The sequence below is a fragment of the Podarcis liolepis genome, assembly GCF_965112155.1.
Source record: "Podarcis liolepis genome assembly, chromosome: 16".
Taxonomy (NCBI): domain Eukaryota; kingdom Metazoa; phylum Chordata; class Lepidosauria; order Squamata; family Lacertidae; genus Podarcis; species Podarcis liolepis.
In genome coordinates this window covers 37,392,434-37,418,923 of record NC_139567.1, presented here as the reverse complement: position 1 = coordinate 37,418,923, position 26,490 = coordinate 37,392,434, and the positions used below count along the sequence as shown (strand labels likewise).

The 26,490-nt window shown below is 45.5% G+C and overlaps 1 protein-coding gene and 2 long non-coding RNA genes across 50 annotated transcripts in view; 2 read left to right on the top strand and 1 right to left on the bottom strand.

Moving 5' to 3' along the window:
- Positions 1 to 26,490, bottom strand: part of MSI2 (musashi RNA binding protein 2) — a 451,660-nt gene that overhangs the window by 284,158 nt on the left and 141,012 nt on the right. For 2 of the 48 annotated variants that reach the window (XM_083480005.1, XM_083480011.1), the window contains exon 1: positions 473 to 550. The exons of 44 other annotated variants lie outside the window; for them this stretch is intronic. The gene's annotated coding sequence lies outside the window, so the exon portion shown is untranslated. Of the gene's footprint in view, positions 1 to 380; positions 551 to 26,490 lie in introns of those variants that run through there. 2 more of the 48 variants (XM_083480004.1, XM_083480010.1) reach the window with 1 other exon arrangement.
- Positions 673 to 5,072, top strand: LOC310695545. Its single transcript, XR_014520147.1, has 2 exons — positions 673 to 2,568; positions 3,713 to 5,072. It is a non-coding gene; the product is annotated as an uncharacterized lncRNA (long non-coding RNA).
- LOC310695938 lies at positions 18,583 to 22,937 on the top strand. The gene is made up of 3 exons (XR_014520362.1): positions 18,583 to 18,987; positions 21,637 to 21,718; positions 22,216 to 22,937. It is a non-coding gene; the product is annotated as an uncharacterized lncRNA (long non-coding RNA).

The following is a 26,490-nucleotide window of genomic DNA, read 5'->3' as shown; positions in this document are numbered from 1 at the left end:
TGAAAACGGCTTCTCCATGCGAACCAGGAAGTGAACTCTCCAGGCAACGGAACAACTCTTCTTATCTCTGTGGCTGCGATCTCTCGGGTGAATGTGCATGCACCATTAACATCACGTGAAGCAGCTGGCATTGCCCTGCTGCACGGAAGGCCCAACTCTGGCCACAAGAGGCAAATCATTGGCTGTTGGCAATGATCTAACCCCAGAGGTGGTGAACCTGTGGCCCTGGACTACAACTCCCATCATTCCCTGGCCACGCTGGGAGATGGGAGTCTGAAGATCGCATGGAGAGCTGCAAGTTCCCCCCATCCCTTGGGGGGGGGTGTACCAACTGGCAGCTGGTATCCCAAGCTTCTGGCACATGTCTTTCCCAACCCTACCTGGAAATACCAGAGGGTGAACCTGAGACCTTCTGCATGCAGAGCACACGCTCTACCATTGAACTACGGCCTGATCTCCACTGCTAACTCACATTACTCCTCCCAGCCGCCAGCTTCCGAGCTCAACTCTCTCATCTCGCCTGGCGGTTGGGAACTTACTGACAGAATTTCGGAGTCAGTGTTCCAGGTTGCCCCTAGCAACCCGCTACGCAGAGAACAATGGGATCAGACAGCTGGAATAGGCCCGGAGTCCAAGCCCCTCATCTGAGGACAGGATCCTGCTCATGTTAACATCGCAGTCGCAGCACAAATCAATCACACCATATACATTACAACCTCCTCGAGAGTGAGAAGTGAGGCCGAGCCCAGAGCGGCAGTCCCATTGACAGAAGACAAACAATCTGGTTCCAGGCCTGAAGCCCTTCAGACTGAAGGGGGAACTCTCAAACAATCAATAACCCATTCCCCCCCACACACATGTAGAAAACAAGCATATGAGGGGGGGAAAGCTAGCTTTCTGTGTGCAGGGTCAGAATAGTTCAGTGCCCCCATTCAGCGGCATTGAGATCTCTTCTCTGCTGTTCTCTGACCTCAGTGCCTCAGTCACTGCGATGTTCATCAGCTATAGTCACTTCAAAGTGAGAATCATGACTTGGGCTTCAAAGAGACAAAAAAGGCACTGGTGACCACTGACAAGTTTGAAATACTAGGTTAAAAAGATCTTTAAATAATCCTGTGAAATAATATCATATTGATACTGCCTTCCTGTCGCAAAAGACAAAGAGGTTTACACGGTTTATTCAGAACCACTGAAGTAAAAACGTCATGTGCTGGTTGAAGATGATGAGTATTGCTACCTCAAAAATTCTTTGAAATTTCTATTTAGCCAAATATGAGCAAGAAAATTTTGCTGCCTTTCTTTGAGCTGGCCAAAACAAATAATCCATCTTTAATTTTAGCAGCCAGGGGAGGAGACTGGAAAAAGAAGTTTCTCTCATTCACTACACTTCGCAAAACTGAACCATCCTTACCTTGATTCTGGCTTAGACTTAGTTTCAAACTAGACTCTGATTTTGCCTGCCAAAAAGGGGGAGGGGGAGTTCAGGACATTCCAGATACTGAAGGACTCAAGGCTGAAAATAGTTGGGGAGCTTCTGGTATCTCAATTCCACTATCCATGACATTTGCTGAGCTTTCACTTCCCCAGCACTTCAGTTTGACAGGGCTTGTCTGGAGAACTAAAAAGGTGTAAAGTGTTTTAATCTGCATCACAAATTGCCAAAATTAATTTAAACTTCAGAGGAAACTAATTAGACCTAAAGCTAATTTCGCGCACCCCCCATGCCTTCCCTTCATGCAGATCATATATTTGAGAGAGAGAAAAATATTAGTGAGAAGTATTCTGCCTCATACATTTAATCTCAACTTTTGACATTTCATCCTTCATGGGTGCTTGTGTCTTCTAAATATATTTATAAGTGATGAGAGAGGAAGGGAGCAGAAATCACCATCTGTATATGCAGAGTTACATTACATACTCCACTGTGCTCTGCATTCAGAATACAACGTTACATCTGATTAAAACACAACTTCCCTAATGGGAAAAGTGAACTTGTTAATGAATTACCGTTGCTCTCATATCAGAATACAAAAGACAGTGATGAACAAGTATTTCCAACGTCTGGAATTTCTTCAACTTGCTGGCAATATTCATAACATTTCTTAACAGTAGCCATTATTTTTAAAAAAATAAAAATAAAACCCACTTGTACCCATTTGTTAAATCTGTATACCTTCCTCCCAAAGGACCCCATTCAGGCAACCATCACAATGTTAAAACAATACTATTTGAAATAAAAATTTAAAAACATGTTTTAAACATTTAAAAGTAAAAAAAAATCTAAAAACATTTAGAACATTTTAAAAAAAATCTAAATGTGCTAGTTGAAAATAATGGGAACTGGCTGCTGCTGCTGCTTGCTTGCAACCGATCGTTCTTCTGTCCAGTTCTCCAGATGTTCAGTAGACCCCAATGAGATAAAATGCTCTGTGCCGTGGAAAGCAACAATGACTGCTACCTTTAAAACGATTTTATTTTTATTTAGTGTCAGTCTGCCGAAACATGTACAGAGGCTAGGAACCAACTCTAAGCAAGGTGCTCTTAAAGCTTCTCAGCCTGCACACTAAGGCAAGACGTCAAAGCTTGGTGATCAATATTGTATTGAAATGTACACACTGCTGTCTCAGAAGACAACAAATGTTTTTGGCCTCTAGTAAACATGCATTCCCCCCCCCCAACAATTGTCACAGTCCCCTTAAATGTATTCTGTCTCTCCATCTCCATATTTCAGCTTCTTGTAGCTGGAAGAAGCAGTGTGAGTTTGCTTGCAAAGGGACTTTCAAACAGCCCCACACTATGCTTTGAAGTCCCAACAATTGGGACTTCAAAGCACAGCAGCATCCGATGTCCCTACGGCAGCATGTGACTGACTAGTGTGTGGCCCCACCCACCTGTAAAATTTGACCCACCAGAGGGGGGACAGGAATATAAGAATCTGGCCCACCAGCCAGAAAAGGCCTCGCACCCCTGCTGTTCCAGCTCTTCAACTCCTTGTGCCCAAGTGCATCCCCTCCTGTGTACCTACTTTGTACCATGTTCTGCTCTAGGCAGCTGATGGGATTCTCTACTGGTGGCCCCGTGTGTTTATTTTCCTAAACTCCCATTTCCATCATCTTCGCCCACGTCACTCTCTCTGCCTAGAGCAAGACTCCTGCCATCTGTCAAGCTGCTCCTTCCAAATTGGCCCCGCTTTCCTAAGTCATGTTTGTCTTGCCCACTTTGCCACTGCCAACCATTCATCATCACAGCTCCTTGAGGAAAAGGGTGCTGGCAATAGCTCAGTGGCAGAGCTTATGCTTTGCATGTAGAAAATCCCAAGTTTGACCCCCAGTTGCTCCAGGCGGGGTTGAAAAGGATCCTGCATGAAACCCTGAATTCCATTGCTATAAAGTGCCATGGAGCCTTGAAGACACGAGAGTGTAAAATGCACCACAGACACAATTTCTAGACGTCACCTTTTTGTAACAGTAATGCTTATCTGCTCTGTAAGTTCTGTTTGTTCTAGGGTTATGCATACATTTTATGGATGAATTTTAATTGCAACTTGTGAATTTTTATGTAGGTATTTTGTTGTATTCTGCTATGGTTCAAGGATTAATGCAAAGATTCTGCATTCAAGGATTCTGCAGCCCTAGAGAGCTGCTGCTAGTCAGTGTAGACAGTACTGAGATAGATGGATCAATAGTCTGCCTTCCTGTGTTCCTCTCCCCAGCCGAGTGGACTAAGAGATGCAAAAGACCCCTGCTTAAGAAGAGCTGCCAGTCAGAGTAGACAATGCTGAGTTGATGGATAAATATAGTGTGACGTGGTATAAGATCAGCATAAGTTCCCAGGTTCATCCTGCTCCTAATGTATTCCTCTCTTCCACATCCATAGCCCTCCCCACCAGAAACACTGGCGACCTGCGCAGTGTGGCAACCGGACACGTTAAAACACCCAGCTGCTTCTAATCATCAGAATGGCAAGGACCAGCTTCCTAATGGCCTTGTCCAATCAACGCCGCTGCTAAGAATCTAGGCCTTGTTCTACTAAGACTGGAAAACTTCAGAAGGAAGGGGGGAGGGGGGAGAGAGAAATAACAACGTTTAAAGCAATTTTCCTCCCTGCCAAACTACTCCAGATGATTTCTCAAAGAAGAAGAAAAAACCTGAACAAATGGAAAAACTTTAACCCTTAGCCTTGATTAATTTCATCTACATAATACAGATGCTTGCAGCAATCAGCCACTGATGAGCAAGTCTTCCCTTAATCGCCCGAGAGAAACCAATGTCTGCGCAACACTCCAATTGGTTTTTTCCACAAAGATGAGCTTTTCATCTGAAGAGACCCCGACAAGCACTCAGAAAAGGCCCAGAGATGCAAGGTTTCTCCCTCCACACTTTTGTTATTATCACTATTTCTTATAAACAGGCTTGGCCAGAGCATTTCTTCACTGCCTGGGAAGATCTCTCAGGCTCTGGCCATACCCAGAAGACCTTGAAACTGACCCTGAAGGGAGAGACATAGGGACACTTCCCTTCCTCTTGAGCCCAAGCACTGCCCATGACCCCAAGGGACCCAACATTCCTGCAGAGCCTTCAGGCCCCAGCATTCAGAAGCTGCAACTCTGGAGGATTTGATGACGGTTGCCTGGGCTCCCAGCCAGATCCCAGAACTGCAGCAAAGCCAAACAGGAACTATGACGCTGCTGGCAATGTAACTTGCTAGATGCACTGGGCTACTAATCTTATAAGACTACTCAAGAGGAGGAGAAAGTCCGTGTAAATTCCTCCTTTTGTCAGGGTCCAGTTGACAGCCAGGAAGGAGCAGAGGTTCCAACTACTGTGTAGGCTCTCTATGTGAGCCAGACCACTGCTGGGCAAGCTGGCATGCTGCAAGTTCCCATCCATGTCCAGCCAGCAGCCAGGCTCATTTCGACTCCTGAACAAGAGGCAATGGGCAATATCCAGGATCTGAATAGGGAAAGCAGAACAGGTAATAGCTTAAATACTCAATAACCTGAACATGCAGGTTGTATCTAACACCAGTCATTCTCAGAAGAGACACCTAGAAATAAATGGGCATGACTGGCACAGGGTCATTCATTTAAATGCGTCTACTCAAGAGTAGAACTTAGTTCGCTGCAACCCAACCTTACTAAAAAGGCTTGTTTAGACACAACTGCCAAGCCATGGTCTGTCCTAACTGTAGTGCAGGCGCCAAACCAAAGTGTGTGCTCCAAACAAGCAAACTATGGTTTATAAAGTACAGCATAGCATCACCACTGAACCCAGAATGGGCAGGTTCACCTGGGTGATGGTGGTCCTTCAAGTAGCTTGACGCCCACCAATAGCCCTGAGCGTGGAGGCTGGAGCCAAAGAAACCAATGCAGTTGAAGCAGGTAAATTAATGAGCTCCGGAGGGAGCCATTACCCTAGCAAAAGTCTAGAGGAGACTGAGGGGGCTTGCATACTTATTTATTAATATTACCTGTATTCCAATACTCGTTTTTTAAAAATAAAATACCAAAGCACTTTACATGGCAACAAAAACAAGAACACAGAACAAAATGTGACAGTGGAAGTAATCAGCATCAAAGATAGTAGCCAGAGGGGTCAGGAGCAGCTATTAACTGTCTAGGAAAGATTGAGGGAATAACTTTGTTTTTCATTGCCAGCAAAAGTGCCCAACCATCGGCACCCACCTGATCACCAAGGGAAGATTAGTCCACAAGTTAGGGGCTACCACAAAGAAAGCCATTCTTAGCACCAAAGAGAGGTGGGCATCTGCAGGCTGCAATACAGTTATTAGGGTTTCCTTGCAGATCACAGTGACCTCAACCTGGTCATAGCCTGCAGCAGGATGATGGCTTGCAGCTGGGTCTTCTCCCTTTTCCTGGGTAGATCCTTCCTCCTGAGTAGCCTCCCTGCCAACAGCCCTGTCTGGCAGCAAAGCAGGTGCTCCTGTGCCTTTGAGCATCCCGTGTGATAATGACTACCAGACAGTTAATTTTGATTCCTTTCAACACAGAATCCATGAGCTGATTCAAGCTTTCAGGAAAATAATGTGATATAGTCTCCCAAGACAGTACCACTTCAGAACATGTTTCTAGGCAAGAGAAGACTGAATGTGTGCATCTTCTCCAAGATTGGTTGGTTTTTTAAGAAAAAAGTTTGAGGAATGTATAAATTAAGTGCAACACAGAAAAGGATTTAAGGCTTATCTTCTACATACAGGGAGTGTTAGGGAAAGGCGCAGTAGGTTAGAGAATGGTGATGATAACTCCAAGGTTACATGTTCAATCCCCACATGGGACAGCTGCATATTCCTGCACAGCTCATACTCTGGTTTCTCTTCAGGTCGTAGAAATCTTTCACCTTTTATTAAGCATGTTCCTGCACTGCAGGGGGTTGGACTAGATGATTCTCAGGGTACCTTCCCAACTCTACAATTTTTCGATCCACTTCTCACTTGCATTGCGATGCAGCACAGTCTCCAAAGGACTGTACCACATGCTGTTTTGAACCGTTTGAATCAGATTAGTAATATATACTGCTGTTTCCGTGTAGCAGATTTTTCTTCCTGCACACTTAAGAAACACATCCCTATAAATCCTCCCAGCAAGGAAGTTCAGCTTCCAGAGAAGAGGGTGGCAAGAAAGTGGGGGGGGGGGTGATGGCAGTTAAAGCACCACCAATCAAAACAGTCCTCAAGTCCTGTAGAAACCTAAGTAAATGTGTAATGTCACAGATGGCGCACAGATACCAACGTCAGTTCCATTCGGATCATTTTTTCAAAACCCAGCAAGGAATAATCCCCCACTGCTGAAAACCATGCTTACAGGTCCTTTGGAGCAAGAGTTTATTGAAGCACAGACAAAGCCAGGGGGAAGCAAGGAACTTGGAAGCCAAACCTATGGGGTTGTTCAACAAGGGAACCAAGAGACCTCGTCCTCCAACTTAAAACAGCCTACACTGGAGGTAAAAAGCAGCGTGAAGAATGATGCACCACCACCCCTGCCACAAATGAATTAACCCAACACAGAGATAATAAATTCAACACCTGTCCTGCACCATCAAAAGACTAAATGACAAGTAAACTGAGAAAATAATTTGTAAACAGACACATCTTTTTATTTAAAAAACCACCACTTCTCAAGGGGCGCATGGCTTGGGTTCTCCTACTGACGGACTGCAGAAACATGAAATTCAAAAGCGTACAGTGGCCAATAGTAAGGAACATAGAACCTGCCTTGTACTGAATCAAACCACTGGTCCATCTAGTGCAGTATTGCCTACACTGGCCGGCAGAGGCTCTCCGGAATTCCAGGCGAAGGTCTCTCCCAGTCCTACCTGGAGCTGCTGGGGATTGAACCTGGGACCTTCTGCACCCAAAGCAAATGCTCTACCACTGAGCTATGGCACCAGACTGGCTGCCCCTAAACAAACCACAAGACTGAATCCAATGTTCTCTTGTCTGCTTGCACAAAAGGCCTCTGTGATCCAGCACAACAGTTACACCAGTGGAAACGCTGTGTGCAACAGATCTCCTCTTCCCAGGAACGAAAGAAAGTAAGAACAGAGGGGAGGGCATGCGAGACCAAGTTTCCCCATTACATCTGAACAGCTCTCTCTTTGAGGCACACATCAGCTTGCACGCTCAGCTTTCCTTTCAAAGCCTATTAAAGGAGTCTCCCAATGCTGGAAGATTTATTGCTCAGTACGATAGCTGCTGCACACCGCTTTGTTTGTTAATTGCGATTACTTTGCCTGCAGAAGAGTAGTCATCTAATAAATCAGTTATCTCCAGGAAGAATTGATTTTAAAAGTTGTTAGCATTGTAAACTGAAGTACTTGGTAACAGCACACAGTAAAAAACGAAAGGTCCAAGTCTTCTGTTTATATGCTCGTATTAGATGATTCCTTCCACCCTTTTTTAAGGTTTTAAGAGACTCTCACAAACCAAGGAATCTTTATTATTTCTTTGAGCTCATTGGTAGAATCCGGTTTCATTGTTGCGGCATTAAAAAATGTCAGCACTGGAATGATATTTGTCAAATTTGAAAACGTAAAAAATAAATCTCACACTCCATCATTAATATTCTGCACAGCAAAAGCTGGATTTCAGCTAAGTAAAATACCGCTGAATGGATGTTCTAATGCACAACAGGACAGTTTTGGCATAACAATAAGCTATGGTTTGTTTAGCTAAACTACATTTGTATCTACTTCTGAACCAGCTCATTAGCCTTGAAATGCTGGGGACTGGCCACAAAAGATCATAAAGCAGTTTGAAGCTGGTTGGTGAAAATAATCGCCCCCGTAGTTATTATCATAGGTTAGGGAAGCCCAGGTGGTGCTCTCCAGATGTTGCTGGACTCCAGCTCCCACCATCCCTACCAACTGGCCATGGGAAGTGGAGCCCAACAACTCCTGGAGGGCACCACACTGGCTCCCTTTGTCGTTAGGATCCTGGATTCATTTATTTGGATGTAAAATTTACCCCCATCTTGGGGATGAAAGAAAATTAGCAACATCTGACAGATATGAAGCTCTAAATAAGCTTCACATACTGGGGTCTGGATTTTCCCCATGTGAAAAATACACACTACAGTGGCACCTCAGGTTAAGTACTTAATTTGTTCCGGAGGTACGTTCTTAACCTGAAACTGTTCTTAACCTGAAGCACCACTTTAGCTAATGGGGCCTGCTACTGCTGCCACGCCGCCGGAGCACGATTTCTGTTCTCATCCTGAAGCAAAGTTCTTAACCCGAGGTAATATTTCTGGGTTAGTGGAGACTGTAACCTGAAGCATATGTAACCTGAAGCGTATGTAACCCGAGGTACCACTGTAATTCCAAATTAAAATTGGAACCCTGCAACAGCATTGCACCTTAGAAGTTTTATTATTAGGTTGTATAAGGGAAATATTTGCCCAGGCAAGCCCCTCCTCCTTCTGGATTTGTGTGTGAATCATCACTGCCCTGGGCATAATTCCTGCCTGGAAGAAGTAAGGTCCATAGCAGTGAGTCACCCATAGAGACACAGATTGCAGCTTCCCCTGCAGGTGGGCAATGCAGGTCTGCCTGAACAACCCAATCACACCTGGCACAGGGATGAAGCAGAACTGACCACCCCCACTGTGGCTGATAGGGAAGAGGAAAGGCCACTACAGGGGAATCGTGGTACGTTGGTTTGGTTTTCCTCGAGCACCTGATAGGCCAAAGGCCAGCACACAACAACATCCTTCATCTGTTGCAGGGGCTCCAGCACCTTGGCAGCATCAACCAATTTACTTGAGGGATCGCCTTACCCCATACAGGCCAATTTAGTCGCTTCAGTCTGCTGATTGTGCCCTTCTACAAGTGCCATGCAATGTCCATTCGGTACAGGTTGTTCCTTTAGTGTAGCAGCACCTGCACTTTGGAACACTGGAACATTAGGTACCATTACCGGCTGAAAAAGTTTTCTGTTTCAACAGACCCATTCAGACGTATGGTTTGGTGATATCTAGCTTTGAATTTGTTTTAGTTTGTTGTTGTTTTTTTAAGTTTCCAAATATGTCCTAAATATGTTTTACAGTGGAACCTCCGGTTAAGTACTTAATTCGTTCCGGAGGTCCGTTCTTAACCTGAAACTGTTCTTAACCTGAAGCACCACTTTAGCTAATGGAGCCTCCTGCTGCTGCCGCGCCGCCGGAGCACGATTTCTGTTCTCATCCTGAAGCAAAGTTCTTAACCTGAAGCACTATTTCTGGGTTAGCAGAGTCTGTAACCTGAAGCGTATATAACCCAAGGTACCACTGTATTTTTACAGATGTGTTTGCCACCATGTGCCCCTATTGAACGAAGAACAGGATATAAATCTAATAAACAAACTACTCCAGCGGCCTTGAACTGTAGCATTGCCTTGCTTCCAAACCTCTGGCCATGTTTGGAATGTAGCCTGTTGTACAAAGTTAGGGGTACATTTCTTGCTCTGCTCACTTTCACTTCTGGCCCTCCTTACTGCTGACCTGCTGCCTCTGGAAGGTGGCTCATGAGGTAACGAAGCCCTTGGACTGAAATTGATTGACTGATTGATTTCTGTTCTATCACATTTCAGGCCCAGCTTTCCACCAAAAAGTTCAAGGCAGCATGGATGCTTTAGTTTAGATTATTTCAATAGGTAAAAAGGTAAAGGAGTCCTGGATGGTTAAGTCCAGTCAAAGGCGACTATGGGGTTGCGGCGCTGATCTCGCTTTCAGGCTGAGGGAGCCGGCGTTTGTCCACAGACAGCGTTCCAGGGCATGAGGCCAGCATGACTAAACCACTTCTGGTGCAATGGGACAGAAGCCAGAGTGCACGGAAACACCGTTTACCTTCCCGCCACAGCTGTACCTATTTATCTACTTGCACTGGTATGCTTTCAAACTGCTAGGTTGGCAGGAGCTGGGACAGAGCAACGGGAGCTCACTCGGTCATGCGGACTCGAACCGCCGACCTTTTGATCGGCAAGCCCAAGAGGCTCAGTGGTTTAAACCACAGCGCCACCCTCATCCCATTGCAGGGAGTTGGACTAGATGACCATTGGTGTCCCTTCCAACTCTACAACTATATTCTTCTACGTGGCTCTTCTCCAAGAGCCCAAGGACACTCACTGAGCTTCATGGTGGAGCCGGCACTCTTAACCACTACACCACAACAGCGTAATCTTCCCAGCCTTGCACTTTATAGCAAAAAAAGAGACTCTATCCCCATTCAAAGGCTATATATACCAAGTGGACCTTCTCAGCAATGCAGCCTCTCAGACGATTGTGGGCCTGCTTACCTGCCCGCCGCGAGTCGGCATTCGAAAGCTTCCAAGTCACATGGCAACAGAAGAGGCTTCTGCACCATGTCTCTGTCTAATCTAACACGTGCTGGCATCCTGCTGAACCCGAGAGGAATCGGAAAGGAAAGCTGGTACGGAGGAGTGGATTAAAAGTCAATTGCTGTCGCGCTGCCGGGTCTCGTCACCACTCTCCCGTACCCAGAGCTATTAAACCTGCAGCGCTCCAGGAGCTGCTGAGTGGTGTCACTTCAGTCTTTCGCCTGAAATCACAGCGTACTTTAAGGATGTCAGTAGCACAGTCACAGCTGGGGAGAGCGGGAGCTCAGTGGTAGAACACCTGCCTTTGCATGCAGAAGGTCCTGGGGTCAATTCCCAAAATCTTCAGGTAGGACGAGGGAAGGATGCTTACCTGAAATGTTGGAGAGCCTCTGCTAGCCAGTGTCAATAATACAGAACTAGATACACCAGTGGTCTTGACTTGATACAAGGCAGCAGCTACCTATGTTCCTAAGGGAAGGGCCATAGCTCACTGATAAAGCGTCTCTCCCTTTGCATGGAGAAGCTCCAGGCCTCAATTCTCAGAATCTCCAACTAGGGTTGAGAATGTCCCCTGTATGGAAAGTTAGAGAGTTGCTGCCAGCCAGTGTAGGAAATACTGAGCCAGCTGGACCAATTGTCTAGCTGCCTATGTATCTACAAGGCCACAAAACTCAATTCATCCACATAATCAAAGCCATGCAAAAGTTTGGGGCATGGAAGATTTGTTTTCTTCTCACATGTTGATTTGACATGTCAGTCCCTCTTCCTCGGAAACTCTGGGAATCATCGCTGGGGGGGTGTCTCCTAACAATTCTCAGCACCCTTAACAAACTACAGATCCCAGGACTCCTTGGGGGAAACCATGATGGTTGAAGTAGGATCAAAGTGCTTTAAATATATGGTGTCGATATGGTCCAGTTCTCAAAGTGGAACATAGGAAGCTGCCACAGGCTGTGGCTGAGTTGCTCAGATCCTAATAAATAATAGGAAAGAGGAGGGAGGGCCCTGGAAAAGGCAGCCGGCCAGCAATGGTAGTGGCTGAGCAATGGGAGAGATCAAGAAAAGAAAGCTGGAAGATGAAGTGGTTCAGAGAGAGGGAGCGTCAGGAAACAGAGTCTATATTTGCAAAGCTCTTTATGCCATTGTAACAGTTGTTGCTTCCCCCAAAGAATCCAGGAAACTACAGGGACGTGGGTGGCACTGTGGGTTAAACCACAGAGCCTAGGACTTGCTGATCAGAAGGTCGGCGGTTCAAATCCCTGCAACGGGGTGAGCTCCCGTTGCTCTGTCCCTGCTCCTGCCAACCTAGCAGTTCAAAAGCACGTCAAAGTGCAAGTAGATAAATAGGTACCGTTCCAGCGGGAAGGTAAACGGTATTTCCGTGCACTGCTCTGGTTTGCCAGAAGTGGCTTAGTCATGCTGGCCACATGACCCAGAAGCTGTACGCCGGCTCCTTAATAAAGCGAGATGAGCACCACAACCCCAGAGTCGGTCACGACTGGACCTAATGGTCAGGGGTCCCTTTACCTTTACTTACAGTTTCATTAAGGGTGCTGAAAGTTGTTAGAAGACTCCTTCTATTCCCCTCATGGAAATACAGTTCTCAAGAGTTCCCTGGGAAGAGGGATTGATTGTTAGCTTGCTCTGGGAATTGTAGCTCTGTGAGGGAAATAGGGGGTATCTTAAGAACTCTCAGCACCCTTAATGAAACTACACTTCCCAGGATTCTTGGGGGGGGGGGGAGCCGTGACTGTTTGAAGTGGTATCACAGTGCTTTAAATGGATAGTGCGGATGTGGCCTTATACAGACCCAGGGGAATAACCGAAGGATGATGCCTTCTCCGTCTGCAGCAGAACTAATCGTTTAGCATGCAGAGCACAAGTGCATGTCAGAAATGCATGCCACATCCAAATGAGTTTTTGATACGTTACCACAAATAGCTAATAAGGAGGGGAGAAGCAGAAGGGAGGGACAGGCCACACCAACCTTCAGCATAATTGCTCTCCTCTCCTGCCAATACTCTTAGTCTCATTTGGGACTAATGGTCTGTCTTCAATTAGGCTCTCAAGCTTCCAAAAAAAATATGAAAGCAGCTTTTTATTGTACCCAAAGTTTATCTAATAAGCACATACTTTGCAAAACAGCAGGGCAATGTTTGGGAGATTTGTTTTGCTTTTTTCAAAACCAAGAGAAAACGTGGACTGCGGGGGGGGGGGGGGGTGAGATACCTAAGCCAATGATGGGAGCAGGGTTGGCTGGAAAAGAAAAACAGCAGGAAATGTAAGGTTTTGCCTTAGGAGCTGATCCAGTGGAAAACCTGTCCTGGACTGTCCCACTTCAGACTGGATGTAGGGGGGATTGCATCACAAATTCTCTGAACACAGGTCAGTAGATATCAGAATAGAAGAGTTCCAGCCTACTATGTCATGTCTCTCCCCCATCAAAGGAAACCTGGGAAATTGGTTGAGGGTGCTGGAAAACAACCTCGGCCTTGTATACCCGAAGGAGCATTTCATTAAATATTTTATTTTAAAAATGTTTGCATACAATATTAATTGCATTCATCCATAACAATTTCAGTATTTGTATAGGTGCATTTCAGCCCGCGTCGTTCAACCTGGATAGTGAGGTCCAAGTTCCAAGGGCCTACTGGAGGTTCCATCACTGTGAGAAGTGAAGTTACAGGGAACCAGGGAGAGGGCCTTCTTGGTAGTGGTACCCACCCTGTGGAATACCCTCCGATCAGATGTCAAAGAGTTAAACAATTATACAACTTTCCGTAGACATCTGAAGGCAGCCCTGCTAATGTTTGATGTTTTGTTTTGTCTCTTAATGTTAGAAACTGCCCAGAGTGGCTGGGGTTACCAGCAACAAGTTGTTGTTGTTGTTGTTGTTGAAAGGTTCTCTAACATCTCTCAGCACCCTTAACAAAATACACTTCCCAGGATCCTTTGCTGGGGCAGGGAGAGCATGGCTCTTACAAGTGGTAGAAGAGGTATTTAAATGTGTAGTGCCGATGTGGCCTTCGTGAACAAGGGCTCTATCCTACCTGAATAGAGTGATATTACACCACTGGAAGCACAATTCCAGTCGAGCTTTAAAAGCACATCCTCCAAGCGGGGTTACCTTACAACACACTTTTCCAGGAAGCGCAGCAAGTACTCCTTATCAACCAGCCACAGTAAAGAAACGGGATCGCTGCCATATATATATATATATATATATATATATATATATATATATATATACACACACACACACACACACACACACACACACTAGAGAAATAACCTCTCCCGACAGCATGACAGCTGACATTCTAAACTGAAAAAGCTATTTGCCAAGAATTATCAAGCCAGGCTTCTCCCTCTCTGATAGATGGCAGAAGAAAGAACAACAAAGGCCACACACATATCATAAATCACAACTATTATTGAATGCCTAGCCACATAATAGCAACAGTCAAACTGAATAAAGACGCTTTTCAGGGCTCATCTGTACAGGGGAAAGGGGGAGGAGGGAGAAAAAGGTAAAACTTAAAAAATCTGGAAAAAACCCCAAGATGCGATTCTAGCATTTAAAAAACAAACAATCAAACGGCAACCCCATACCCTTTAAAGAACAGGTATTTAATATTGTGCCTGACTTTTAGGACAGTATTCTCCAACCTGGTGCCCTCTAGATGTTTCTGAACTCCAGCTGTCATCCAAAACAACTGGAATGTACCAGGTTGTCAAAGGTCAATTTAGAGCATTAAAATGCTCAAGGATGCATACAAATACAACATGGTGTTTATTTATTTGCTGAAAATATTTGTTGAAAGATTCGCTTGATAAAAAAAAAAAATTTAAGCTCTCAGGTTGCTTAAGAATATTCAGTTGGTGGTTTGCGTCTTGTATGTTTGCTAAGAGGGTAGGAAAAACACATATCAGACAGGTTTTATTCTGTTTTTAGTCAAGTTGCAAGCCCTCGGGGTTCCATAGTTAATGTTTTGGTGCTGCACAAATGGGGTATTCGACAAACTTAAGAAACCATACCAAATATTGCCCTAATAAAGCTAAATTAAAATTAAGAGCCATATTGCTCATTAAGAGAAGATGAAAACATATTAATAGATGTAAGGAGGAGGAACCTCCCAAGGCAACATTTTGTTTAAGAGAATATGTATATAAAGAGATACTGCGGCAGCTGTGTACACAAGGTAACATTTGGTCTTTTGTCTGCTTTGGCAATTGTTAAAAACTACATACCAGTTTTCTCCACTCCAACTGCAACAGAGAGCACAGTGCTGCAGAGCAGCTAAAAGGCAGAGCTGCACTGACCCTTGCGCCTGGTTCAAATTACACTTCTACCCTGAACTCAGCAGATGGACTTAGAGGAGTCATCATTCTCTCAATGCCAGGGTCGGGGCGAATGTGTGATTGCGCAGATATCATTGCTGTGTTTCAGCCCTTTTATGCTGCCTGGGTTGATGGGAGTTGGGAGTCCAGCAACATCTGTAGTGCCAGAGGTTCTCCACCTTTGGGCCAAGGCAATGGGTTAAGACAAACATCACACCAAGCCATGTCTTGTACTAGCCATAGCCTAGAACCTAGAGGATGGAAGGCAGCATCCCTTGCAAATTCTGCCTTGCATGATTTAGGGGAAAGTGTTCTCATGGCCTTCCACATGTTTTGGGCTGAATGTCCATAGTGGGGAGTCTTGTCAGTTCACCTAGGCTTTCTGTTGTCCTGCACCCACCTAGCCAAGGAAGGCAACTGGCTGGTGGTAAATTCTTTATTGACAAATGCATGCACTTACAGTAGCTCCCAAGGTGCTCTGGACGGACACAGGCCTTTAGCGCCCACTTAGCTGACCTTAACTTTTCCATATTCATGCCCTATGGAGCGGTGGGAGCAGCAGTGGGACCATGCCCCACTCCTAGGCTTATGTACCCTCATATGCCAGAGTGTGCTCCCATAACCTGAGACTTCTCCTGCATGAAGTTGTTGCTGATCTTTCCTCTTCAAGCCCCTCCTGGCTCCAGGAGACAGTGGAGATGGCGTGGATTTGACTGGCCTGCTCCTCGCCTGAACAGTGTCTTCCTCCACTTCCAACATGTCCTGAGCCCCCACCTCCATCCTAATGCTCCAACCCTTCCTCTTCCCACCTCCCCCCGGCACCAAACCCCTTAAATCGCTGGGTCAGTCTCTGGCCCCCTTCCCTCCGCCACACACTTGTCAGAGCCCTGACGCCCACACAATTTAAATAACAGACTTGCATGGACTCAGTATTTGCACTGGGACGGGACAGGTCAATTCAGGACACTGTAAGAACATAAGGAGAGCCTATCTGGATCAGGCCAATAGCCCACCTGGTCCAGCATCCTGTTCTCACAGTGGCCAACTGGATGCCTCAAATTGGAAGTTTGCATGCAGGACCCAAGTGCAACAGCACTTTCCTCTCCTACCAATTCCAGCAACGGATATTCAGAAGCATTACTGCCTGTAGGCAAAGCATAGCCATCATGACTAGTTGCCATTGATAGCCTCCATGGATTTGTCTAATCCTATATCCGAATTGCAGATACTTATGAAAGCATGAAGCCCAACCTTCAGCATGAACGCCCCCCTATGGCTGCCGATAAACAGACTAAATGGTATTTTGCATTTCCATAGCGCCTTTCATCTGAGCAGTTCAAAAGAATCTTGGCACTTTGATTTTCAGAGAATAAAGAGCCAACATGCATTTGTTTTCATTCTTCCCCAGTTAACGGGAGAGAGCTTCTAATAAGAACTCTCCCAGAAGATAAACCCAAGGACAGCAGCAGCAAGAGGGGATAATGGAACAGGGGAAAGAAAGAATAATTATCGGCCACTTCCCCCAAAATGTTTCTAGCACATTTTTTCTGCATAGGCAAGGGTAGGCCTGAGATTTAAGAACTGCCACAGCCTCGCTCAGTTCTGTTGGCTTGGCTGCTCTGGTAAGATCCCTGCTGGATCACAAAAAAGTCCTATCTAGTCCAGCAGCCAGCTTCCCAAATGTTCACCCACTCAGGTGCTTCAGGACTAAGAGGAAGGACTATAGCTCAAGTAAGTGTATCTGCTTTGCTTGCAGAATGTACCCAGTTCAGTCCTCAGTGGCATTTCCAGTCCCCTGCCCTGAAACCCTGGAGGGCAGCTGCCAGTCAGTATAGACAGTACTAAGCTAGATGGACCACTGGTCTGATTCAGTATACGGCAACTTCCTGTTTTCCTAAGGATATAGCAGAAGAAGAAAAAGAGAAGAGTTTGGATTTGATATCCCGCTTTATCACTATCCTAAGGAGTCTCAAAGCGGCTAACATTCTCCTTTCCCTTCCTCCCCCACAACAAACACTCTGTGAGATGAGTGAGGCTGAGAGACTTCAGAGAAGTGTGACTAGCCCAAGGTCACCCAGCAGCTGCATGTGGAGGAGCAGGGAAGCGAACCCAGTTCACCAGATTACGAGTCTACCGCTCTTAACCACTACACCACACTGGCAATGCCCCCTGCTTCAGCTACTGTAAACCACTAAGATGTAGTAGGTAAGAGTGTTGGACTAGGCCCTGGGAGACCGGGTTCACATCCCTATTCTGGGATGAAGCTTCCTGAGTGACCTTGGGCCAGGCACTCTCCCTCTCAGCTGAACATACCTCACAGTGTTGATGTGGGGATGAAATGAGGAGAACCACTTCAGCCTTGAGCTCCTTGGGAAGAAAAATGTGGGGTATAAATGAAAATAAAACTGACTTTCAGAGAGAGAGAGAGAGAGAGAGAGAGAGAGAGAGAGACTCCATTTAGCTACCATAACTGCTACCCATCGACAGATCTCTCTCCTCCTCCATGAATTTATCCCATTTTAATGCAATCTAAGCCCACCTTCGACAACCTGGTGGCCTCCAAATGTCTGGGACTACAGCTCTCGCCAGTCCCTGCCAGCACCATGGCCACACCCTCACCGTTCATGTAAAAGATTTTAAATGTGTGATGTGGGTTTGACCCTGCATAACTTAACAGCAAATTCCAGTCAATTAAACCACACACTTTTAGGCCTGGATTAATGGTGTGAGGTCTGAAAGCCAACAGGCGGGAATGGCCTAAATCCCATGTATCATATATTGTAAGAAACATGAAGTCAAACAAAATGCAAAATCACCCAACTTCTTTCTTGTTTTCCTGGCTTTGGCTGAATGTCAATCCTCCAAATGACTCAAGGTGGACTCCTTCTGCTTCCCCCTTATCCTCCCAACGGTAAGTAAAGCTAAGAGAGTGTGACTGGCTTAAGTTCACCCAAGGAATTTCTGGCTGAGCTGGAGAGCTTAGGGCCTCGGGCTACAGCCATTTTAGAATAATGGTTAATCCAGCCCTGTTCACTGTGTCAATAAACAGCTTCTCTCCTCTGCCCCGAATCTTCATCCGGATGAGCTCTGGCATCATTAGACAGATGGAAGGTGGGGAGAGCTTCTCCCTCTACACCACGCATAGCTTTAATAAACCTCTCTCCTGTTCCCCATTCACACTGCAATCCTCTGCTCAGAAGTAATCCCGCTGAGTTCAATTAGATTTACTCCCAAGAAAATGGGCATAGCTTCAAGGCGATCCAATTTCTTTACGGAACTACTTCTAACTTTATATATATATATATTTGCTAAAGACTTTAAAACTGCCTTTCATCATCATCTTCACCATCACCATCATTAACCTGCTCTTCACTCTAAGGTCCTAGGGTGGGATGATGATGTTGTTGATGGTGATGATGATGATAATACCCTTTTGAAACTTCAAATGAAAACCAAAAAATATAGGGTTTACATATCAAGACAGTGGCAGAAATGCTTAACAATATACTTTTCAAGATGGAGCCACCAGAAGTCTACCAAGTACTCCCAGTGTGGACGCAGCATGAAATATTAAAAGATTTGGGTTATTAGAATACTGGCAGTATCATGGAAGCTTTTGTTTTTCCAATGTCATAAAGAGGCTTTCTGGCCCTGGCTTAGGGCTCGCAAAGCTTTTCAGACTTTAGAAACTGAATTTCATGGTCCATGAGCAACATATGCAAACTCCAGTCTCCTCTTCCGATGTCAATACTTCTCACGTTTTAAAATGACACCTTGTTGGTGAACTTTTGAGGAAAACAGACACTCCATGGTTATGTATGTGATTTCCCCCCCTCTTAATGTTACAGTGAATGCCCAAAATCTGATGAATGTTGACGTTCCCATGTGAACGCTGACAATCCCAGATGGATTCTGAAATTAGATATATCTATTTCCTCACTTTTCAGACATATACCAGCGAATGTTTTGACTGTGACATTTAGGTGACAACGTCTGATTTTTCAGACATTCACATGTGAGCGTCAATAGTCAATGGATTTTGGACATTTTCTGTCTCATATATGTGCAAACATATAATCACACACATAATAGATAAAAATGGATGGATAGAGAGAGAAATTTCCATTAGGTCTGTGAGAGATCCTTTTTTGGTCATATAAGAAGCATAATTTTAAAGGAAGACCAAGAAATGGTTATCTCTCTTCTAGCAGCCTCAAGAATATGTATTAGCTATAACTGGAAAAAGAAGGAAGTACCGTACCAATAACTTCTCAATGGTTGTTGAAAATCTGGGCCACACTAAGGATAATAAAACGTACAAACTCTGTCCAAACAAGGTTGGTGGGGAGATAGTGTCTCCCTGTTATGTTTTGGAATTTGAAAGTGGATCCTATACATTAATATGAATTTAGTATGGTATAAGCACATTAGGCAGACATTATTTAATTGGGGGCGGGTAATTAAGTTCATTGACAGACAGAGAAGAGTGAGCACTTGGTTTTATCCCAAGAATTAGCTAAGACAGGAGAGATGCCACCACCCTCACCTCTCCACCTCTGAGAAGAAAAGAAAGAATACCCTGGTTTCAAGTCTTCACCCCATGATTTGCACCCTCTGCATCAGAATGGAAGCAATCCTGGAAGCAGGACATGAGAGCAAGAGCACTCTCCTATTTATGATATCCGCCAACCGACATTGAGAGCTGTGTGGCGACTCTCCACTTATGCAGGGGTTATGTTCTGGGCCCCCGCGTTCATAAGTGAAATGCAGGTAAGTGGGGAGCACCCTGGAGACTCCTTGTGGCTGGCAAGGAAACACCCCCCCCGGAGCCCAAAGGGGGCATCCTCTTGGGGCTCTGGGGAGGGTTTTCTGGCTTGCCACTCATCACTTCCGGGTTCCCAGCACTGCGCGTGTGCGCTGTCATGTGCAAGTAGATTGAGCAGAAGTGGGGAGCTGTTTGTACTGGAAGAAATGTACAGTGGTGCCCCACAAGACGAATGCCTCGCAAGACGGAAAACTCGCTAGACGAAAGAGTTTTCAGTTTTGGAGGTGCTTCGCAAAACGAATCTCCTATGGGCTTGCTTCGCAAGACGAAAATGTCTTGCGAGTTCCTGCGGGTTTTTTTTCCTTCCCCCCCTTTTTCTAAGCCGTTAAGCCGCTTATCCGCTAAGCCGCTAAAAGCCGCTAATAGCGCTAATCCATCAATGGGCTTGCTTCGCAAGACGAAAAAAGCGCTAGACGAAGAGAATCACAGAACGGATTCTTTTCGTCTTGTGAGGCACCACTGTAACCTTCGTAACAAGGAGCCAACACGTTAATCTGCTTCTCAAAAAAAAGTTGAGTGCCCAGATCTCTCTCAATGTAGCAGGTACAGTCATTTTTTTTTAAAAAAAAGAGAGGAAAAACTAAAAACAAGCAAAGAGACGGCAACACCCTGAACCACAGCAGCAACATTTAAGTCACCCAATTCTCTTCTGTCTAAAACAGCTTGGGTGGGGGGGAGAGGTAAAGGTCGAAGAAAGTCTCCAGCCAACTCTCACTGTCCAAAATTCAGGGACTCCTGACTATCCTGCATTGGAGGGGTGGACTAGTTGATTATTTGGGTCTCTTCCAACTCTATGGCTCTATATTCCTCCAGCTCCCAACAAAGCAATTCTCCCCACACCCATAGCTATTGCATTTCCACCAGTCACAGCTCCCCCCCCCCTAACACCAGAACTGGGTAAAAAAAGACAACTCAAATTCTCGAAACGTGCCAAGTGGCACCTACAGCATCCATCGCCCTCGAGTGCCATTATTCACAGAGCCTCAAAACAGGCAGCTTCCTGCAACACTGAATTCCCACGGCGGTGCCAGGCACACATCCCCAGATATTATCAGCCAGGCTCTGCGGTAAACAGAAAACAGGAGATGCACTTCCCAGGGGCTGCTCCATTTCAGCGCTGGGTGAAACCGTTCCTCCCCACTAAAAAGTTTCCTGCTGCTCTCATGCGGTTCAGGCTGGCTGTTATGGAAAGTGCAACACCATGCCCATTGCAAAACAGTAAAATAAATTCAAAGAAACATTGTAAAATCCCCCACTAAGGAAGCTTTGGAACCCAAAACGCCACCACAGAAATCTTGTCGTCCACCCCATCTGTTCTTGCTGTTACTCTAGCCGGAAAGCCAGTCTCTTCTACCCTGACAGGTTGCACCAGAAATAGCTATGCCATCACACAGCCAGCGTTGAAAGGGGGGGAGTTGTTCCTACATGGGAACAGGCCGTAGTAACGACAACAAAAACAAATAATAATGCCTTCCCTCTTTTGCTACCCTCTTGTTTCTCCTTGCATACGGATAATAAAACACAAGAGAATGCAAGATCTAAGCAGAATCATTTTTAATCCTCCACCTCCGTTACAAGGTCTTCAACATGGCATTATTTAATTTTCCACTTTTTTCTACTGTTTGTTTATGCCAATGCAGGGTGGCAGAAGCAGAAAGAAAAGCCAGATTAATGAAAATCCAAGCACGTCTGTGTTGACTAAGCAAGCAGTCATAGACTTCAGTGGGTATTTTATTATTTCTAAGGGAAAACACAGGAAGGGGGTGAGGCACAGCTTAAAAAAAAAATAGCTGTGTCACTCTTTCTGTATAGATATAGAAGGACCCATGACTAGAGTGTACTTTATTTGCAAGTCTCATTTTCCATCCCACCGTTCGAATACATTTCCAGGCTCAGAAAACAAGCCAGGAGTTTAGCTCAGCCAGAGCTAACTCAAGCTGACAGCTATAGCACTGATGCCTGCCAGACTTGATTGACTGGTTGGATATATTTAGACCTGAGGGAGGGAACGAAGAAAAATGGAGGGTGGGTGGGGGGATGAGAAAGATAAGGAGGAGGACACTGTTGTACGTTTGAACTAAAAATATAAAAACACAAAGGCTATTGTTAGCAATGGTAAATAATAAAAAAGTTAAGTGGCATCGCCTCCAGCAGGGTCTTCATCCCCACCCATCTCACACTCCATATGAACATAATCTCAGACAGATATCCATTTGCAGTTTTAGGTTGGAGAGAGAGGATGGAAGGACACCTTTCTATACGTCGATGGTCCCTGGCTCCATCCCCAGCAAGGTTATGAAGATCTTGGGAAGTATCCCTGCCGAAGACTCTGGAGACAGGTGCTAGCCAAGAGGAGACCAACCTGAGCCTAAGGACCAATGATCAGGTCCAGCAGGAGTAGTGTTGCACTTAGGTAATTTTAGACTTAATGGACTTAATGGAAGCCCCCGCATTAGACGGCATGAAACGCAATGCTTCACCAAGATCAAAATGTGGTATGTCAGTCCTCTGAGGGCCTTCCTGCTCATTCCGCTGGGCCCTGAACGCCTACCCAATTGCCCCAATGGTGCAGTTGAATAATATAAGGCACCATGATACACATATGCTAATATGATTTAGCTCTGCGGAAGGGTACATGCTCTGCAGGCAGAAGGCTCAATTCCTGGCATCTCCAGTGAAAATTGTCTCAGCTAGCATGGTGGAGCATGAGGCCTGTTAGAGACGTGCTGTTGGACAACAATGGATCACAAGATATATGGCCCATCTAGCCCAGGGTCCTGTTTCTCACAGCAGCCAACCAGATGCCTCTAGGATGCCCAGAAACTGGGAATGAAGCCAACAGCCTCCCGCTCTCCACTTCCTGTAACTCCAAATACCTGCAATTGCATATTGCCTTTAGGAGAATGGTTCCTGTAGCCCTGCAGGTGATGCTTGGCCGCAGCTCCCATCATCCCTGACCACAGGGCCAGGATGGCTGCAGCTGATGGGAGCTGGAGTGCAGCAACATCTGGAGGGCCAGAGGTTCCCACACCCTCAGTTCTAGAAGCCCTAGCCCACGGACCTACTTTGGCAGGTCTTAGGAACAAGTGAGCGCCTCAAAGCTCTATGACGGGCACCATTTTCACCAGAAGCCAAAACAGTTTCCTGCAATAGTTTGATATTTCTGTTTTGTTAGCCACCATAATAAATAGGTGGTTTTAGAGATTAACGGCATCCTGCCAGAACAAACTTGTCTGAAGTGCTGCTCAATGCTTTCATCCCCGCAGTCGCCTCTATATATCATTCATAAAGTTTGTTACACATCATGGAGAAAGTGGGGGTGAGCAATGCTGTAATAGCTGGTGACAGGGTGGGAGGAGCCGGTATTGGATGAATGAAGTGTGATGATTGCTTCTCCAGCACAATAATTCAGGAACATGGTTAACGGGCGCAATTCCTTCTTCTCTCCACTCCTCTCTTTTTACTTGACCTCCCATGTAGCTTAATTTCTCCCTCCTTTACTCCCGTCCACTCTGCCCACTGCCCTTGTGGCCTGATTATGATGTCTGGGACTTTTTGCTTGCCTCTGTTCCCAGGACTTCCTCACTCTCCCACACAGAGCGTCTAATTCCCCCGCTCTGCATAATCTCCCTCTCTCCCCCGCTCCTCCATAGACACACCCTCTTCTTCTGGCATTATGGACACTTGTAAAAGTATAAATATATGCATTACGCATTTTTACTGAACTGAGCTGTGTCTGTCAGTTGTTGTTTTTTAAGTATTTCTTGAGTGTCATAAACAGAGCTAGACATTACAAGCATTCCAGATGTGTGGGGTGGATGGGGAGCTATGGGGCAGGAGGAGGAAGATAAGGAGGTAGTGACGGCCACCGACCTGGATGGCTTTAAAAGACAAAAAATCATGGAAGATAAGGTTATCCATGACTACTCGCCATGGAGGCCATGCTCTGTGTCTCCTTGGTTGGAGGCAGTATAGTGGTACCTAGGCTTACTGACGCTTCAGATTATAGATGCTTCAGGTTACAGACGCTTCAGGTTACAGACTCCACTAACCCAGAAATAGTACCTCAGGTTAAGAACTTTGCTTCAGGATGAGAACAGAAATTGTGCTGCTGCGGCACGGCGACAGTGGGAGGCCCCATTGGCTAAAGTGGTACCTCAGGTTAAGAACAGTTTCAGGTTAAGAACGGACCTCCAGAACAAATTAAGTTCTTAACCCGAGGTACCACTGTAATGCTTCTGAAGGCCAGATGCTGGAAACCACATAGGGGAGAATGCTCCTGTGCTTGGATCCTGCTAACGGGTTCCCCGCAAGTGCCTGACGGGTGGCCACTGATGGACTAGATAACCTGTTGGATCAAGCCAATGGCCTATCTGCTTTTGCCCTTAAGGAGGAGATGTGGTTTTAAAAGTGCCTTGTACACACCGTACATTTAAAGAACACTGTGGTTTGTTAAGGGTGCTGGGGCTTGTAGCTGTGTGATGGGCAGACTACAGTTCCCAGGATTCTTTGGGTCGGGGGGAGGCAATGTGCTTTGAATGTATGGCAGGTATGCGGGGGGGGGGGAGCTTGCAGACTATTGCTATAGTATTTGAATGGTAGATCTAGATTGCCCATTGGTGAGAGGAGAATCCCAAACAAACACATAAAACAATACCTGAGATTCACTGGGGCATTTTTCTTTTTAAGTGTTCTGGTCACATTTTAAGTAGGCTGCATGGAAGATGCTGGCTCTGCAGGGCCAAACACATCCATATGCAGAATTGGCTGCACAGGTGTCAAAACAGCAATGGACCCTTAAGCACTCAATGCACAAATACAAATAATAACACCAATGCCAAAAGTATTATTCTTATTTTCATTGTTATTATCATTCACGCAAATGCCGCTACGGCTTAAACCCACTAATAATAACAACGTATTTATATCCTGTCTTTGATGCTGAAGAAAGCCAAGGCAGCTAACAGAAACTGAAACAAAGCAAGGTATCTGACAAAACAATGCACCTTCTTTAAAGCCAACACATCAATGTAACCCGAATAAGCCAAGCAGTGAAGAAAGTGTAGCAGTAATACCAGTCAGCTTGCCAAATTCTCCAAAGGCCTTCCAATAAATAAATAAATAAATAAATAAATAAATAAATAAATAAATAAATGGCTTTCACCATGCAGCGAAAACTGAGCAATTAAGAAGCCCAGTGGGCCTCCCTAGGGAGAGAATTGGAGACCACAGATGCCCTCAGCTTCTCATATCTGTCTGCCAAAATTCAGACGTCAGGAGGACATGGAGCAGAACCTTCGATGCGCAGCTAAGCTTGCGAAAGGCTACACCCTGGAGGTCCTCATGGGTTCCCTCTCCACGGGAATAGCCAAGAATGTTGCTATGCCCTGGCCAGATGCAGGTCCCCCAGCCCCCTGCTCCTGCAGAGCTGCAAATGTGGATCAGGGCACCAGGTTTTGATCCAAAACTGTTTCCCCCAAGACAGATGCCGACTTAAAGGATAAAGATTTCGAAGAAAACAACACACAAGCCTTAACACATACAGCGGCAGATTAGAGCCCAAGAACCTTAATTTATCAATTAGACACCATCTGCAGATTGTGCTCCTTGAAATAATTGTCGAATCTGACAATGCACTTCTGCTTCTAGAAAGTTTCAGCCAGCTTTGCTTCCATTTAATTAAATTTCTGCACTTAACTTTGATTGCGCTGAAAGCACCGCTGCTTTGCCCAGATTGAGTTCCTTCGCCACCTGCTGTGTTTGATCTAGCCACGTTTCCACAGTTATGGCAAAAATTATGCCTGATTTTTTTCTCTCTCTCCCCCACTCCCCAAGAAAACTGGCTTGCCTTCACCCCTACCCCACATCACTTCATAAAAATGCAATGGTGGAACAGCAATGTAAAAATGCAGGGCTGTAGCTAAATGGCGGGGCACAAGCTATGCATGCAGAAGGCCCTAGGTTCAATGCTTGGCAAGCCAGGTGCAGCCCACCAGATCCTTGATAACCCATTCACACCACCCTAGTTTTGCAGTCTCAAGCAAGCAGGAAAAAACAAAACTATTCAGTGGAGCAGGGGGAACGACTACACATGGCTTAAGCCGTATACGCAACCAGAACATTATTCCACACTAACTGGCAGAGGCTTTTTGGAGTTTCAGGCAGAGGTGGATGCTTCTTGGCCACCCCCCTGGCACGACCAGGTTGCTTCTCTTCCTCCACTCTGCTACGATCTCCAGAGCAATTACGCAAATATTAAAATGGCTGTAAATGTCTTTTTTCTTCTAAGTTGCAGCATAAATGTATTCATTTCTATGGGATTTTTTAAACTGCTGACCCCTTTTCTTTTGTAATTGCTTTGTTCCATTTTAATGAAACTGCAACTTTTGTCAAATTGCAAAGCCACGCCGAAGGTATGGCTTTCTGCTAGAAGGTAAAGTGCAGGTGCTCTAATAAATAAGTAAGATGCAAGCGCAAACGTGCGGCTTTAAAAT